Source organism: Capra hircus, chromosome 6, assembly GCF_001704415.2.
Source record: "Capra hircus breed San Clemente chromosome 6, ASM170441v1, whole genome shotgun sequence".
Lineage (NCBI taxonomy): Eukaryota > Metazoa > Chordata > Mammalia > Artiodactyla > Bovidae > Capra > Capra hircus.
The window spans coordinates 116467829-116482091 of NC_030813.1; the positions used below are offsets into that span (position 1 = coordinate 116467829).

General features: G+C 52.9%; 1 protein-coding gene across 2 annotated transcripts in view; it reads left to right on the plus strand.

The window, feature by feature from the left end:
* The window catches only part of FAM193A (family with sequence similarity 193 member A), a 151223-nt gene that overhangs the window by 73906 nt on the left and 63054 nt on the right, over positions 1-14263 (plus strand). The window lies entirely within an intron of this gene.

Sequence of the window (14263 nt, forward strand, 5' to 3'; positions counted from 1 at the left end):
GCCCTCCTGTGCCCGTCTCACCCGGAGGCCGGGGGGCACCTGCCCGCTCTGCCTGCCTGCGCCTGCACAGGAGGATGGGCACAGCACGCACACACGGGCGGCCTGGCCTGCCCAGCAGCAGCCCCGCCGAGGCGCCCGCAGGGCTGGCGGGTCTTTCTCGGTGGCTGCTCCCCTGCCTTTCTGCGTGGGCTTCTTCCCCATCGGTGTTTACGGTTCTGCCGTCACGTGTGCTGGAAACCTGCTTGCTGCTCCATAGTTTGAACTGCTAGTAGTGTGGGCTCAACTTTAAGTGTTGTCCAATCGTGGTTATTTCTGTTTTCAACAATGAATTGCTTTTAGAAGTATTTGTAGGTATCCAAACCTATCTCGTGGATTACTTGCAATCGTACTGACTTTTAACTTACTGCTGTTACTGTTGAGCCTCGTGGCGTGTCTTAGAGTGGTTCCTCGTCAGTCAGATACACTAATATGTGCTGGTGGTTGTCCGGTCGCCCATCCATGCTCAACTCTGTGCCACCCCCAAAGACTGCCGCGTGCCAGGCCTTGCTGTCCCTCGCATCTCCCGAGGTCTGCCGTGGTTCATGTCCGTTGCACTGGGGATGCCGTCCAACCTTCTGCCCTCAGTCTTTCCCAGCATGAGGGGCTTTTCCAATGAGTTGGCTGTTCACATCAGATGACCAAGATACTGGAGCTTCAGCATCAGTCCTTCCAACAAGGATTCAGGGTTGACTTCCCGTAAGATTGACTGGCTGGGCCTCCTTGCTGTCCAGGGGACTCTCAGGCATCTTCTCCAGCACCACAGCTCAGAGGCGTCAGTCCTTTGGCGTCTGCCTTCTTCATGGTCCAGCTCTCACAGCCGTACGTGACCTCTGGGAAGACCACGGCCTTGACTAGACCGACTTTTGCCCGCAGGGTAACGTCTCTTGCCTCCTGACACGCTGTCTAGGCGTGTGACGGTGTTCCTGCCAGGAAGCAGTCGCCTTCTGGCTTCATGGCTGCCGTCACTGTCCGCAGGGATTCTGAGCTCAGGAGAAGGACCTCTGCACAGCTCCCGCAGTTTCCCCTTCTATTTGCCGTGAAACAGTGGGGCCGGGAGCCATGGTTGCAGCTTCTTTCACCTTGAGTTTTAAGCCGCTGTCTTGCTCTTCACCCTCATCAAGGGGCTCTTGAGTCCCTCTTCACTTTCTCCACCAGAGTGGCGTCTTCCACCTCTCTGAGGTTGTCGGTGTTTCTCCCGCCTGTCTTGATTCCAGCTTGTAGCTCATCCACCCGGCGTTTCTTGTGATGTGCTCCGCGTGCAGGTTAGGCGGGATGGCAGCAGGCAGCCCTGTCGCAATCTTTTCTCAGTCTTGAACCGGCCGTTTCACACAGGGCTCTAACTGCTGCTTCTCGGCCCGCACGCACGTCTCTCAGGAGACAGGCAAGACGCCTGGCATCCCCATCTCTTTAAGAGCTTTCCATGGATTGTTTCGATCCACACAGTCAAACACTTTAGCATAGTCAGTGAAACAGGTAGATTTTTTCTGGAATTCCCTTGCTTTCTCTATGATCCGGGGAATGTTGGCAATTTGTTCTCTGGTTCCTCTTCCCTTTCTAAAACGAGCTTGGACATATGAAAGTTCTTGGTTTGCACAATGCTAAGGCCTAGCATGCAGACTTTTAAGCACGACCGTCCTAGCATGGGAGATGAATGCGACTGCCCAGTGGTGAGCGCATTCTTTAGTGCTGCCCCTCTTGGGAACTGGGATGAGGACTGGCCTTCTCCGGTCCCGTGGCCGCTGCTGGGTCTTCCAGATTTGCTTACATATTGAATGCAGCACCTCGATGGCATCACCCTTCCCAGGTTTTGAGTAACTCTACTGGAATCCCGCCACCTCCGCTGGCATCACCACCAGCAGTACTTCCTAAGGCCCGCTTGGCTTCGCTTTCCGGAATGTCTGGCTCTGGCTGGCCGGCCGCACAGGCGCAGTGATCCAGGTCATCAGCATCTGTTCTGTGCAGTTCCGTGTGTTCGTCCCATCTCTTGCTGGCCTCCCCAGCGTCTGCAGGCCTCTGCCGTCTCTGTCCTTTATTGTGCCACCCTTGGCCAAATGTCCCCTTTCCCTTTTTCCTGCGGAGTCTCGGGCTTCCTGCTTTTGTTGCTTCCTTCCAGCTTTTTGCAGTGCTCGCTGAAGAAGGCCTTTTCGCCTCTCTGTGCTGCTCTTTGGAGCTCTGCGCACAATGGGGTGCGCCTTCCTCCTTCTCTCTCACTTTCCACTTCTCTCCTTCTTACAGCTGTTTGCAGGGCCTCCTCAGGGACCCACTGTGCCTTCTGGTTCTCCCTTCTCTTTGGATGGCTTTGCTTGCTTGCCTTGCTGTGCAGTATTACAGATCTCCGTCCATAGTTCTTCAGGAACACTATTAACAGGATCCAATCCCTTGAATCTATTCATTGCCCCCCTTGCATATTCACAGGGATTTGATTTAAGTTGTACCTGGCTGGTCTAGTGGTTTTCCCTGCTCTGTTTAGTTTTAGTCTGAATTTTGCTGTGAGAAGCTGATGATCTGAGCCACAGTCAGCTCCAGGTCTTGTTTTTGCTGACTGTATACAGCTTCTCCATCTTTGGCTACAAAGAACGTAATCAGTTTGATTTTGGTATTGACCATTTGGTGATGTCCATGTGTAAAGTTGTCTCTTGTGTTGTTGAAAAAAGGTATTTGCTGTGACCAGTGCGTTCTCTTGGCAGAATTCAGTTAGCCTTTGCCCTGCTTTTTTTTGTTCTCCAAGGCCAAACTTGCCAGTTACTTGAGGTATCTCTTGACTTCCTACTTTTGCATTCCAGTCCCCAGTGATGAGTAGGACATACCTTCTTTTGCTGTTAGTTCTAGCAGGTCTTCTGTGTCTTCATAGAAGTGTTCACCTTCAGCTTCTTTGCCATCAGTGGTAGGGGCGTCAGTTCAGGCGCTCGGTCATGTCTGACTCTCTGCGACCCCATGGACCGCGGCACACCGTGCTTCCCTGTCCATCATCAACTCCCGGAGCCTGCTCAGACTCACGTCCGAGTTGGTGATGCCATCCAGACATCTCGTCCTCTGCCGTCCCCTTCTCCTCCTGCCTTCAATCCTTTCCAGCATCAGGGTCTTTTCGAGTGAGTCAGTCACAGTATGAAAGGGTGAGGGCATAGACTTGGCTTACATGTTGAATAGCTTGCCTTGAAAATGAACTGAGATCATTCTGTCACTTTTGAGGTTGCACCCAAGTGCTGCATTTTGGACTCTTGTTGACTTTGAGGGCTTCTCCCTTTCTTCTGTGGGATTCTTGCCACAGTAGTAGATATAATGGTCATCTGAATTAAATTTGCCCGTTCCCATCCATTCTGGATTCCTAAGATGTTGATGTTTATTCTTGCCATCTCCTGCTTGGCCGCGTCCGACTGATCTTGGCTCACGGGCCCAACACGCCAGGTTCCTGGGCAGCACTGTTGGCAGCATCAGACCCGCTCTCGCCACCAGGCGCGTCCACAGCTGAGCGTCCTTTCCGCTCTGGCCCAGCTCACTCTTGCTGGGCTGCTAGTAGCTCTCCTCCGCTCTCCCCAGTAGCATATCGGACACCTTCCGACCCGGGGGACTCACCTTCCAGTGTCTCATATCTTTTTGTCCTCTTACGCAGCTCATGAGGTTCTCGTGGCAAGTATACTGGGACGGTTTGCCATTCCCTCCTCCAGGGGCTCACGTTTTGTTAGAACTCTCCGTCATGACCCATCGCCTCAGTCTCGTAACACGTGGCTAGGTTTTTCTGAGTGTTGCACGTGTGCTTGAAGCTGTCTCCTCAGCCTTCGGGTAGAGGACTCCGCCCGCGCTTGCTCGCCCGTGTTAGTCGCGCGCTTTCTTGGCTTTGTGTGTGCCTGCTCTCAGTCTCTGAGTTAGGTGGTGGGCATGTCCTCCCGTGAGTGTGTGCCCTTTTTTCTCAAAAGTTTTCCAGTTTTGCCCTCCAGGTTTTAGGGCTCTGCTGGATGGACGCAGGCTGCTGATGAAGCCCAGCCGTTGCCCGCTGGTGTGACGGCCTCTCCCTCTCTCCTCAGGGCCCCTTGTTCACTGTCGGGGCGCACGAGTGCTCTCCCTCCCTCCTCCCCTTCCCGCAACCCGGTACTCTCAGCTGCTTCAGGCTGTGTCTTGTAAGTGGTCTTCTAGTCACTTCTTGAGTCAGCATAGCAGTGCATCTCATTTGGTCTCTTGAGAAGCGATTTCATATTTTTTATTGAGATAAAGTTGATACACAGTAAGTTTCAGGTGTACAGCAGTGATTCACAATTTTTAAAGGTTATGTTCCATTTATAGTCAGTAAGGCTGAGTGCCGAAGAATTGATGCTTTTGAAATGTGGTGCTGGAGAAGACTCTTGAAAGTTTTCTTGGACAGCAAGGAGATCCAAGCAGTCCATCCTAAAGGAAATCAACCCTGAGCATTCATTGGAAGGACTGATGCTGAAGCTGAAGCTCCAATACTTTGGCCACCTGATATGAAGAGCTGACTCACTGGAAAAGATTCTGATGCTGGGAAAGATTGAAGGCAAGAGAAGAAGGAGGTGGCAGAGGATGAGATGGTTCAATAGCTTCCCCGACTCAATAGAGATGAGTTTGAGCAAGCTCTGGGAGATAGTGGAGGACGGAAGGGCTTGACGTGCTGCAGTCCATGGGGTCCCAAAGAGTCAGACACAGCTTAGTGACTGAACAATAGTTGGTATAAAATACTGGCTCTGTTCCCCTGCCCTGCACAGTCTATCCTCACGTATTCCTTGCTTATCTCATGTGTACGCGGTGGTCTGCGTCTCCCGACCGCAGCCCCTCCCTGCTGCTCCCGCCTCCCTTTGCCTGCTGATGCCCGCGAGCTGACTCTGCGCTGAGAGTCTGCTTCTCTGTCTGGGTATGCTCACTTTCGCTCCACGGTTCAGACTCCACGTGTGTAAGCCACGCCATACAGTACCTGGCTTTCTCTGGCTTTCTCTCTTCGCATAATGCCCTTCAAGTCCATCCATGTGGCTGTGACTGTGAATTTCTCCTTTTCTGGCGGCTGAGCAGTGTTCGATTGTGCACACGTGTATGTGTACACTACCTCTGTCCGTTCATCCGTCGATGGCCGTTTAGGTGGCTTCCATGTCCCGGCTGCTGTAAACGGTGCTGCTGTGAACGCTGGTGTGCGTGTGTCTTTTCACACTAGTGTCTTCATTTTCTCCAGATGTCTGCCTGGGAGTGGAGTTGCCAGGTTGTGTGTCAGCTCTGTTGCTCGTTTCCTGGGGAAGCTCCTCGTTGCCTCGCGCAGGGGCTGCCCCAGTTTGCCTTCCCACCAGCAGGGTGCAGGGTTCTCTTTTCCCGCATCCTCACCAGTGGTTGTTAATCGTGGTCTTTTCGATGACAGACATTCTGACAGGTGAGAGGTGTTAATCTCGTTGTGGTTTTGATGTGCATTTGAGAAGCTATTTCCTTTTTTAAAAAAATATTTATTTCTTTGGCTGAGCCAAGTCTTAGTTGCGGCATGCTGGATCTTTCAGTTGCAGCCTGTGGGATCTTCTAGTTCCCTGATCAGGGGTCAAACCCAGGCCCTCTACGCTGGGATCACAGAGTCTTAGCTGCAGGACCGCCGGGGAAGTCCTGGGCAGCTGTTTCCTCATGGCGGAATGAATCCTTGTCGCCTCCAGTGACCGCGATCTCTCTGGGTTGATTTCTGCTGCAGCGAGGCCCCCGGTCAGGCCTCGCCCTTAATCCGCTCCCCTCCCCCTCCCCCAGCACCTCCTGCTCCTCTTCCTGAGCTGCATGCCCTCACCCCCGTCCCTCTGCAGGGCTGTCCTGTTCTTCTGGAGTTCTGAACTCTACAGAGAGGGGTCACGCGGTGCGTGTTGCTTTGCGTCCGGCCTCTCGCTCAGCGTCATGTTTGGGATCCATCCGCCTTAGTCTCCGTTTCGTTGCTGTTGCTGTTCAGGGGCTCAGTGTCCTGCTGTTAGTGACCGTGGCCGGCAGCACGCCCGGACTCCCTGTCCTGCACCCTCTGCCGGAGCTCACTCAGACTCACGTCCACTGAGTCAGTGATGTCATCCGACCAACTCATCCTCTGTTGACCCCTTCTCCTCCCGCCTTCAATCCTTCCCAGCATCAGGACCTTTTCCAGTGAGTCAGCTCTTCCCATCAGGTGGCCAAAGTACTGGAGCTTCAGCGTCAGCATCAGTCCTTCCAATGAATATGCAGGACTGATCTCCTTTAGGATGGACTGGTTTGATCTCCTTGCAGTGCAAGGGACTCAAGAGTCTTCTCCAACACCCCAGTTGAAAAGCATCAGCTCTTCGGTGCTCAGCCTTCTTTACAGTTTAGCTCTCACATCCATACTTGACTGCTGGGGATACCATAGCTTTGACTAGATGGACCTTTCTCAGGAAAGTAATGTCTCTGTTTTTTAATGCACTGTCTAGACTTGTCATAGCTTTTCTTCCAAGGAGTAAGTGTCTTTTAATCAATCTCATGGCTGCAGTCACTGTCTACAGTGATTTTGGAGCTCAAGAAAGTAGTTTGTCAGTATTTCACTGTTTCCCCATCTGTTTGCCATGAAGTGATGGGACTGGCTGCCATCATCTTAGTTTTCTGAATGTTGTGTTATGCCAGCTTTTTCACTCTCCTCTTTCACCTACATCAAGAGGCTCTTTAGTTCCTGTATACTTTTGGCCATAAGGGTGGTGTCATTAGCATTATCTGAGGTTATTGATATTTCTCCCGGCAACCTTGATTCTAGCTTGTGCTTCATCCAGCCCAGCGTTTCTCATGATATACTCTGCACATAAATTAAAAATAAGCAGGGTGACAGTATACAGCCTTGACGTACACCTTTTCCTGTTTGGAACCAGTCTGTTGTTCCATGTCCAGTTCTAACTGTTGCTTCTTGACTTGCATATAGGTTTCTCAAGAGGCAGGTCAGGTGGTCTGGTATTCCCATCGCTTGAAGAATTTTCCACAGTTTATTGTGATCAACACAGTCAAAGGCTTTGGCATAGTCAATAAAGCAGAAATAAATATTTTTCTGGAATTCTCTTGCTTTTTCCATGATCCAGCAGATGTTGGCAATTTGATCTCTGGTTCCTCTGCCTTTTCTAAAACCAGCTTGAACATCGGAAAGTTCACGGTTCACGTATTGCTGAAGCCTGGCTTGGAGAATTTTGAGCATGACTTTACTAGCGTGTGAGATGAGTGCAATTGTGCGGTAGTTTGAGCATTCTTTGGCATTGCCTTTCTTTGGGATTGGAATGAAAGCTGACCTTTTCCAGTCCAGTGGCCACTGCTGAGTTTTCCAAATTTGCTGGCATACTGAGTGCAGCACTTTCACAGCATCATCTTTCAGGATTTGAAACAGCTCAACTGGAATTCCATCACCTCCACTAGCTTTGTTCATAGTGAAGCTTCCTAAGATGCACTTGATTTGCCTTCCAATACGTCTGGCTCTGGGTGAGTGATCACACCATCATGAGTATCTGGGTCATTAAGATTTTTTTGTATAGTTCTTCTCTGTATTCTTGCCACCTCTTCTTAAGCTCTTCTGCTTGTTAGGTCCATACTGTTTCTGTCCTTTATTGTGCCCATTTCTGCATGAAATGTTCCTCTGGTAACTCTGATTTTCTTGAAGGGATCTCTGGTTTTTCCCATTCTTTTATTTTCCCCTGTTTCTTTGCATTGTTCACTTAGGAAGACTTTCTTATCTCTCCTTGCTGTTCTTTGGAATTCTACATTCAAGTGAATATTTCTTTCCTTTTCTCCTTTGCCTTTCGCGTCTCTTCTTTTCACAACTATTTGTAGGGCCTCCTCAGACAACCATTTTGCCTTTTGGCGTTTCTTTTTCTTGGTGATGGTCTTGCTCCCTGTCTCCTGTACAGTGTTACAAACTTCCGTCCATAGTTCTTCAGGCACTCTATCAGATCTAATCCCTTGAATCTATTTGTCGCTTTCACTGTATAATCATAAGGGATTTGATTTAGGTAGTGGTTTTCCCTACTTTCTTCAGTTTAAATTTGGAATTTTACAGTAAGAAGTTCATGATCTGAGCCACAGTCAGCTCCTGGTCTTGTTTTTGTTGACTGTGTAGAGCTTCTCCATCTTTGACTGCAAAGAATATAATCAATCTGATTTTGGTATTGACCATCTGGTGATGTCTGTAAGTTGTCTCTTGTGTTGTTGGAAGAGGGTGTTTGCTATGACCAGTGTGTTCTCTTGGCAAAACTCTGTTAGCCTTTGCCCTGCTTCATTCTGTACTCCAGGGCCAGACTTGCCTGTTACCCCACGTATCTCCTGACTTCCTGCTTTTGCATCCCAGTCCCCTGTGATGAAAAGGACATCTTTTTTTGTTGTTAGTTCTCAAAGGTCTTATAGGTCTTCACAGAACTGTTCAGCTTCTTTGGCATTAGTGATTGGAACATAGACTTGGATTACTGATACTGAATGGTTTGCCTTGGAAACGAACCAAGATCATTCTGTCATTTTTGAGATTGCACCCAAGTACTGCATTTCGGACTCTCTTGTTGACTATGAGGGCTACTCCATTTCTTCTAAGGGAATCTTGCCCACAGTAGTAGATACAGTGGTCATTTGGAGTAAATTTGCCCATTCCAGTCCATTTTTGTTCACTGATTCCTAAGCTGTTGACGTTCACTCTTGCCATCTCCTGTTAGACCACTTCCGATTTGCCTGGATTCGTGGACCTGACATTCCAGGCTCCTGTGCGGCTTCCGTCAGCAGTCACACCCGCAGCTGGCTGCTGTTCTCACTTTGACTCCGTGTCTCCACTCTTCTGTCGCTGTTTCTCCACTGATCTCCAGCAGCACATCGGGCATCTAGCCAACCTGGGGAGTTCCTCTTTCAGCGTCGCATCTTGTTGCCTTTTCATACTGTTCATGAGGTTCTCAAGGCAAGAATACTGAAGTGGTTTGGCATTCCCTTCTCCAGGGGACCATATTTTGTCAGAGCTCTCCACCGTGACCCATCTGTCTCGGGTGGCCCCACACGGCGTGGCTCATAGTTTCACTGAGTCAGGCACAGCTGTGGGCCGTGTGGTCAGCCTGGGCGGTTATATACTGTCCGCCTGGGCTGATGGTTCCATTGTCAGGCGCGGCTGTGGGCCGTGTGGTCAGCCTGGGTGGTTATATACTGTCCGCCTGGGCTGATGGTTCCGTTGTCAGGCGCAGCTGTGGGCCGTGTGGTCAGCCTGGGCGGTTATATACTGTCCGCCTGTGTCTGATGGTTCCGTTGTCAGGCGTGGCTGTGGGCCCTGTGGCCAGCTTGGGTAGTTATGTACTGTCCGCCTGTGTGAGCTGATACTGCCTTGTGTTTGGTTTCCAGATTTTGCTGTGCCGACTGACCACAGGTTTGCACATCCTGTTGTATATACACGTAGCAAAGGGATTGCTGAGTCACAGGGTCAGCTCAGCTGGCACAGAATCCACCTGCGATGGGGGAAGCCCAGTTCGATCCCTGGGTTGGGAAGGCCTCCTGGAGGAGGGTTAGGCTTCACTCTCTGGTAATCTTGGGCTTCCCTGGCGGCGCAGGAGGTAAAGACTCTGCCTGCAATGTGGGAGTCCGGGGTTCGATCCCTGGGTTGGGAAGCTCCCCTGGAGGAGGGCATGGCAACCCACTCCAGTATTCTTGCCTGGGGAACCCCGTGGACAGAGGAGCCAGGTGGGCTACAGGCCTGGGGTCTCAGAGTCGGACACGACTGAGCGACTAAAGACAGCTCAGGGTTAAGATTGAAAGCGTATTTTTTTGATGAAAACTATTTCCAAAACAAAATAATAGAGCAGTACTATTTTTAGATCTTGTTCACATTTGGATGGTAGAAGACAGCTGGCCTCTTCTGTCTGCTTGTATGTTAGGTGGTTTGATTGAAGTTGTAGCGATCACGTTTTCAGATAACTCTGGATTTTCTCTGGTGCCACACCCACCTGTGACAGGTAGCAGTTTCTCTTGGTTAGCTGCAGCACTCTGAAGGAATCTCCTGCCCACACGTGAGTGTGCAGCACCACGTGCTGGTCATTTGCACAGTGATGTGCTACCCAGGAAATTTCAGCATCCAGGTTTGTTTGTTTGTTTTTTACGAGTCACATTTGTTACTGCCACTGATACCTTCAGAAAGGTGTCCAAATGTGGATGCGCTTTCAAGCCCTCAGTAATGGACACATGTTTTCCAAACTTTTTTTTGCTGGAAAGTTCCAGTTTTGTGACTGGCTGCAAGTAGCATCAGCTGTTTTCCTTGAAGAGACAGGCTTATTTCATTCATTTTTGAGAAAATGTCTGACAGCATCCAAGTCTGAATATGCAGATGGGTCTGTCAGGCCTCTGTCCAGGCAGATTGAGGTTTCCGGGACAGTGGGGCTCACTCGGTGTGCAGCTGTGTTCTTCAGCGCATTGCAGGAGTGCTCCATGCAGACTCCTGTCTCGTCGCTTTGGACGTTCAGAAGACGTGCTCAAGGGTTAGGGTCAGCGCAGTCACTGCCTCGGCAGCATCACGGGCACCCGGAAGTGGCGCTGACCGTTCAGCTCAGTGCCTGCTGCCGACGAGCGCGGCGGCCCCGGAGCGCGCTGCGCTGTGGGTTTTGCGATGGCCGTGGCAGAGTGTGTGCAGAGAGAGCGGCCTCTCACCTTGCGCTCACCAAATCTGCCTTGGTCATTCTTGGTTCTTTCCGTTCCGTGTAATTGGGACCATCTTGTTGCTTCCGCACATGCACACACAGACCACTGCCAGCACACACACACACACACACACACACACACGGGAGAGACACCCTGTTGAGATCTGACTGGGGTGCCGCTGACTGTAAGTTGGGAGGAGAATTCATTTCTTTCTAGTATTGAGTTTTCTGATCCCATAAGCACGGACTCTTTCGCCACTTACAAATGTTCCATGTTTGTTTGTATTATGCCTTTGCAGCTTAAAAAAAAATCTACTCAGTTACTTGACTTTTATTTCTGCTATTTCAGTGATTTTTTTTTCTTCCTTTTCCTTTATTGGCATAGACATAACCGATGTCTCTTTTAACTTGCTGACTGGACATTGCTAGACCCTTCCACCCATCTGACTGTAGGTCATAACTTCACTTCTGTCAAGTGGAATCCCCGGTTTTATTTTCAAGATTTGCAGTTTCAGGGGCTTCCCTGGTGGCTCAGTGGTAGAGAATCTGCCTTCAAGTGCAGGAGAGACAGGTTCAGTCCCTCATTGGGGAAGAGCCCACATGCCCTGGAGCAGCTAAGCCTGTGGCCCGCAACCGCTGAGCCTGTGTCCAGAGCCTGGGAGCCTCGGTTCCTGGAGCCCGCGTGCCCTGGAGCCCGGGCTCTGCAAGCAGAGGAGCCCTGCCGTGAGAAGGCCGCCCCCAGCAGAGACCTTGGCCAGGCCTGTGTCAGTGGAGCGGCGGCAGCGGCAGAGGCCGGGCTGAGCCCTGAGCAGTCACTCAGCGGCAGGGAAGCTGAGCCCGCACGGCGAGGGGCGGGTGGCTGAGAGCCTGCCTGCCCGCCCGTGCAGGGGCACAGGCTCAGTCCTGGGATGCGGTCTGGGGATGTCACAGACGCCACAGAGCACCTGCGCCTGAGCGCCACAGCTGCCGAGCCAGCGCTCCCAGCAAGAGAAGCCCTGCAATGGGAGGCCCGTGCACCGCAAAGAAGGTAGCCTCTCCCCAAACTAGAGAAGACCCAGCGTAGCCAGAAATAAGTCAGGTTTAAAACGGAGTGAGGGGGCTGATGCTTCAGGCGCTTCACTGTGCGGGGAGGAGAGGGTGGACCCGGGAGGGACGGTGAGGCTGAGGGGGCCTCGGAAGGGACGTGAAGCAGTGGAGGGGAGAGCTGGTAGTCGGTGAGGGTTTGCCTTTCCTTCACATCCTTTTTGTTGCTGTGTAATGTTTGATCTACGTGTGAACGTGCATATAGTGTGCCTGTTGTAGGGGATAGTGAGCCCCGGCCAGCACTAGAAATCAGACCGTCGTGCACCGCCCTGCGCATCTCTCTTTCCCTCCCCTTCTGAGATAGCCACGGCCCTCTCATGTTTACCATTCCCTTATTTTCTTAAGCCCTTTAAAAATGCCTGTATGTGTGTGATGGGTGTCCTCGTAGCTTGTCGTCACCTCTCTTGACCCGCGTGAGAGTGGCGTGTGTGTGTCGCCTTCGTTTGCGAGAGCCTCGTGCTCTCTGGGCGGCTGTGGTTTCCCTTCGCGCTGGCGTCGTTAATTCGCTCTTCACCTGCTACCGTTCACGTACGATTTAGTGCATTCTGTTCTGTGACTCATTCATCAGTAATTTTGCTGAACTGTGGACAAAAGACAGTCTTTTCAATATACATTGTTCTGGTACAATTTTATATTCACATGAGAAAGAATGATACTTGGCCCATGTCCTAACCACTCGGAAACATCAACTCAGAATGGGCCGTAGACTTCAGTGGAACATCCGAAAGTCTGAAACTCCTAGGAAATAAACCTCCTTGATGCGGTCTCAGAAGTGAGTTTTTGGATTTGCCATCTAAATCACAAGCAACAAAATGAAAAATAAACAGCTGGGGCCACATAAAGTTAAAGAGCTTCTGCATAGCAAAAGACCACCAAGAAAGTGAAAAGATCTGCAGAATGGAAGGACAAACCACATATCTGATCAGGGCAATACCCAGAATGCATCAGGGACTCGCTGCAACTCAGCAAGAAACCAAGCGGCCCAGGTGAAAAGTGATCCAGCGGTTCAGAGCCTCCTGGTCACGGGTCGCGTTTTCCTGCCTCGTGACTCTGTTGCTGGTTGTGGACGTTGTGCATCGTATGTGGTTGAGGTGCGGGGTCTTTAAAACCGCGTGGGCCTTGGGCAGAGCCTAGTGACTGAAGGTAGCCTGTCTGAGAGGTGCGGCGGCGGCTGAGCGCGGGGAGCTCGCTCCTCCTTTGTCAGTGGGAAACGTTCCTCCTGGATCTCGCCCGAGCCTGCCCCGGCGCCTGGCTGAGGCCCTGCTGCTCCCGAGCAGTGGCTGGCAGGTCAGAAAGGGGCCCGCCCTCGTGGGACAGAGCTTGTTGTGGGGAAGACGGGTCGCAGTTTGTCACGACCGGGGGGTCAGGGCCGGCAGCGCTCTGCTGGTGTGGACAGGCTCACTGGAACGCGAGGAGTGAGGGGCCGGCGACAGGAGGCCGGTGCACAGGCCCGAGAGGGCGCTGCGAGGGTGCCACCTGGTGCGCAGGGGCAGCCCTGCGGGTGGGCGGTGGGTCCAGGGCACGCCGGGGGCGGGGCCGCTGGGGGCTGCAGCTGGCGGGCTCGCCGGGCCCAGGAGCGGGGCACGGCAGAGGGGCCGTGGTCGCTGGGCGGAGAGCATCGGGTTTGCAGCAGAGAGCTGGTTCAACACCCGCCCCCCACAGTGGGCATCCTTGCTGAGGCGTGGCTGATGGGATTCCTCTGTCACCGCCTCACAGGCTCGGTGGGTCACGCTCTGTGTTCAGGGACTGGCGCAGTCACTGGAAGCAGACCTTTGTCCGGGAACCCTTGGAGGCCAGGAGGACTGCAGAGTGTTCGCACACGCGGGTGGCGGTGGGGGCTCTCTGCAGGGGATCCTCACGACCTCCCGCGAGTCTTAAACACCACCTGTTGCGGCTTGGAGGACGGGTCCCCAGTGTGTGAGCGTGGTTGTGGCACCACAGCACCGAGGCCTGGGGGGCAGTGGGGACCTCAGCCGGCGGGCCCCGCAGTGGTCATGGGTGTGCGTGCAGGCACAGCTGCCACCCCCAGCACGGCCGCCCACCCGCTGCAGCTGCCTGCCCGGCCCTGCCGGTCAGACCATCGCCTCTCCGGGCGTCTTCAGGGCAGGATGGTCTTGTCTTCAGGTATCCCGGTGTCTCATCTGGCTCAGGCCTTCAGGTCGGGGTGGGGGGCAGGGCTGCCTGTCCCGGGTCCTGGTTGCCCCCTCTGCCCCTGATGCTCGCGGTCTCGCTGTGGCTCTCGGGGGCCCCGGCATCCTCACGGGCCTGTGGCAGAGGCTCTTGCTCGTTGGAGGTTGTGGTTTCCCTGGGCTGAGCTGAGATGCCGCACTGGCCTGCCTGCTGGGGACTGTGGCGCCCCGTCCCCACTCTGCCTCCAGAGTCCTCCCAGGGTCTCTCACGCAGCAGGAGCTTTCTCGGGGATTCCTTCATGACGTCAGGCCCTGCCTCAGCTCGGGGGTGGCTCCTTGCTCCCGCCCCCATGCATGGGACATTTGCTTGCACTGGGTCTCCCCAGCTCTGCCGCCAGTGGGGCTTGTCTGGACACTCCA